Genomic DNA, 3576 nt, shown 5'->3' with positions numbered 1-3576 from the left:
TAATAGGATTAGCACAGGTAAATCTAGATAAAGTGGATGGATCCACTGAAGGTTCCTTTGCAGCAACCCATGTGGTTTTGGGATACTGCTCAGACTTCCAGTAGGAACCATCAGCATTCATTTTCCTCTCGAACCCAACACCCTCTTTCCTAGGGTTTCGGTTCAGAATCTGCTTTTTGAGGACATAGCAGAGAGTCTGATGTCCCTTCAAACTTTTGTACATCCCTGTTTCGAGCAATGTCTTCAACCTAGCATTTTCATCAGCAATACTAGTGGTATCCTCCCCAGAGGGGTTAGTAACCACATCAGTAGTTGAAGACAATGAAACAGCAGCAGCAGTGGAACATTCAGCAACAGATGTAGCGTTATCACGCTCAATGCATTTTAAACATGGTGGTTCGAATTCATCCTGAGTAACGCTGATGTGTTGAGCAAGGAATGAATCTCGCTCCTTCTGAAGATCTTCATAATCCACTCTTATCTTTTCAAGGTCTAGCTTTCTTTGAAGACATTCAGAAGAAAGCTTCTCATGATCAGACAAGAGAGCATTATGTTGATCTTGAAGGGCGTCAAACTTAGCATGAAGTCTCTGAAGACTATCAGCCAAAGCTTTTGACTGATCCATTTCTTCACCCAACATATCATCGGTCTTACTAAGCATGTCTTGAACCTTTTCCAAGATTCTTTGTTGTTTAGTGGCAAGGGAAGCAAGTTTGACATAGCTGGGGCCAAACTCATCACCTAATTCATCATCACTAGTTTCAGAAAGATAGCATTCAGTTACCTTAGCACCCCCTGCCATGAGGCATGGTGAAGATGAAGACGGTTCAGGTGGAAAGGTCGTCTCTTTAAGGGACTCCTTGTAGTCATCAAGCCAAGGATCATGACGATTAAGATGACTATCATAGACCTCAGCAAGTCGGTCCTAGATTAGCTTCGCGTGATTGAGGTGCATGACGTTCCTGAACTGATTTCGGGACAGGCAGGAGCAGATGGCATCCTTTGCAGTGAGGTTCAGTAGAGTGTACTTACGAATGTCATCAGCCTCCGCCATCTTGCATAGATCAGTGAGACCAATCTCGGTGACGGTCCACAGTTCGCTGTCCATAGCCATGAGTCGCTTCTTCATCATGGCTTTCCACCGGGGATACTCATGACCGTCAAAGGTGGGGCAAGATACATTCCTCAATCCTGCAGTCGACATAGCTAAACTCCAGGTGGTTAAACCGAATCACACAGAACAAGGGAGTACCTTGCTCTGATACCAATTGAAAGTGCTAGTTATCGACTAGAGGGGGGTGAATAGGCGATTTTTAGGAAAGTCTTCAAAACATGGAAGTTTCGAAGACAAATGATAGAAACAACCTAATTGATATGCAGCGGAAGATAAACTACAACAAGCAAGCCATAATCAAGTATGCAATAGCATTAACGTTTGAAGATTAATAGCAACTAGGTAGTAGGATCAGGATGGAAGATAGTATGAAGCCAATCAACAATAGTAGTCAAGCAATGAAGTCAATCGGATAAAACAATAAGCAATGACTTCATGAAGATAAACTCAAAGTAAAGGAGGGAAGAGATAGAACCAGTTGCTTGTTGAGGACACATGATTTGTTGGACCAGTTCCAGTTGTTGTGACAACTATACGTCTGGTTAGGGAGGCTGAGATTTAACTCAGAAGACCGTGTCTTCACCTTATTCTCCTTGAGCTAAGGTCACTTAGTCCTCGCCCAATCACTCTGGTAAGTCTTCAAGGGAGACTTCCAAACCTTCACAGACTTCGTTCACTCGGCAATCCACAATGACTCTTGGATGCTCAGAACGCGATGCCTAACCGGCTGGAGGATACACAGTCCTCAAGTGTAATAAGTCTTCAAGTCACACAGACAGAAAGACTTCAGTGATGCCTAACACTCTTTGGCTCTGGATGTTTGGGCTTTGTCCTCGCAAGGATTTCTCTCTCTCAAATGCTTCGAGGTGGGTTGCTCTCAAACGACAAAAGTCGTATACAAACTCTGAGCAGCCACCAATTTATGGTGTAGGGGGTGGGCTATTTATAGCCACCAGGCAACCCGACCTGATTTGTCCAAAATGACCCTGGGTCACTAAGGAACTGACACGTGTTCCAACGGTCAGATTTCAAACACACACGGCAACTTTACTTGGGCTACAAGCAAAGCTGACTCATCCAACTCTGGATAAGATTTGCTCTCATTGTCTTTGCTCGAAGACATAGGATTTGGGTTGAGCATCACTTCAGTCACTCTGACTTAGTTCACTTGGACCCCACTTAACAGTACGGTGGTTCCTATGACTCAACAAAGAAGAAAGGAAACGACGAAACCACACAGTCTTCGCGCTCCATTGTCTTCACGTAATGTCTTCTCATGTCATAGTCTTCAATATGAATATCTTCTCATACCACCATTGTCTTCAATGTCTTCATACATTTTTAGGGGTCATCTCCGGTAGGTAAACCGAATCAATGAGGGACACTACCTGCGTTATCCTGCAATTCTCACAAACGCATTAGTCCCTCAACCAACTTTGTCGTCAATACTCCAAAACCAACTAGGGGTGGCACTAGATGCACTTACAGCTTACCAATATTACCTATTCTTTGGCATTCATCACAATATGAGACAAACTTACGGGCATCCTTGAAGAGAGTAGGCCAATAAAATCTAGATTGCAATACCTTGTGAGCAGTTCTATCTCCAGCATGATGCCCTCCATAAGCCTCGGAGTGCCATTTCCGTAGGATTTGCCCCTGTCCATGCTCAGGTACACAACGTCTAATAATACCATCTACTCCTTCTTTATAAAGATGTGGGTCATCCCGAAAGTAATGTCTTAAATAATAGAAGATTTATTTCTTTTGTTGGTATGTAAAGCTAGGAGGTAAATATTTAGCAACAATGTAATTAGCATAATAAGCATACCAAGAAGTACTATTAGCAACATTTATAGCAGCTAATTGCTCATCAGGAAAACTATCATCAATAGGTAGTGGGTCATCAAGCACATTTTCAAGCCTAGACAAGTTATCTGCTACGGTGTTCTCAACTCCTTTTCTATCAATAATTTGTAAATCAAATTCTTGTAACAAGAGAACCCAACGAATAAGTCTAGGTTTAGCATCTTTCTTTTCCATAAGATATTTAATAGCAGCATGGTCTGTGTGAACAGTTACTTTGGAATCAACAATATAAGGTCTAAATTTATCACAAGCAAACACCACTGCTATAAATTCTTTTTCAGTAGTAGCATAATTTCTTTGAGTACTATCTAGAGTTTTACTAGCATAATGAATAACATTTAATTTCTTATCAACTCTTTGTCCCAGAACAACACCAACAACATAATCACTAGCATCACACATAATTTCAAAAGGCAAGTTCCAATCAGGTGGTTGAACAATAGGTGCAGAAATTAAGGCTTTCTTGAGTGTTTCAAAGGCTTCTAAACAATCATCATCAAAAACAAAAGGAACATCCTTTTGCAAAAGACTAGTGAGAGGCCTAGAAATTTTAGAGAAGTCTTTAATAAATCTCCTATAGAAACCAGCATGAC

Source organism: Triticum aestivum, chromosome 2B (assembly GCF_018294505.1).
Source record: "Triticum aestivum cultivar Chinese Spring chromosome 2B, IWGSC CS RefSeq v2.1, whole genome shotgun sequence".
Taxonomy (NCBI): domain Eukaryota; kingdom Viridiplantae; phylum Streptophyta; class Magnoliopsida; order Poales; family Poaceae; genus Triticum; species Triticum aestivum.
Note: the sequence above shows the minus strand (reverse complement) of the source record.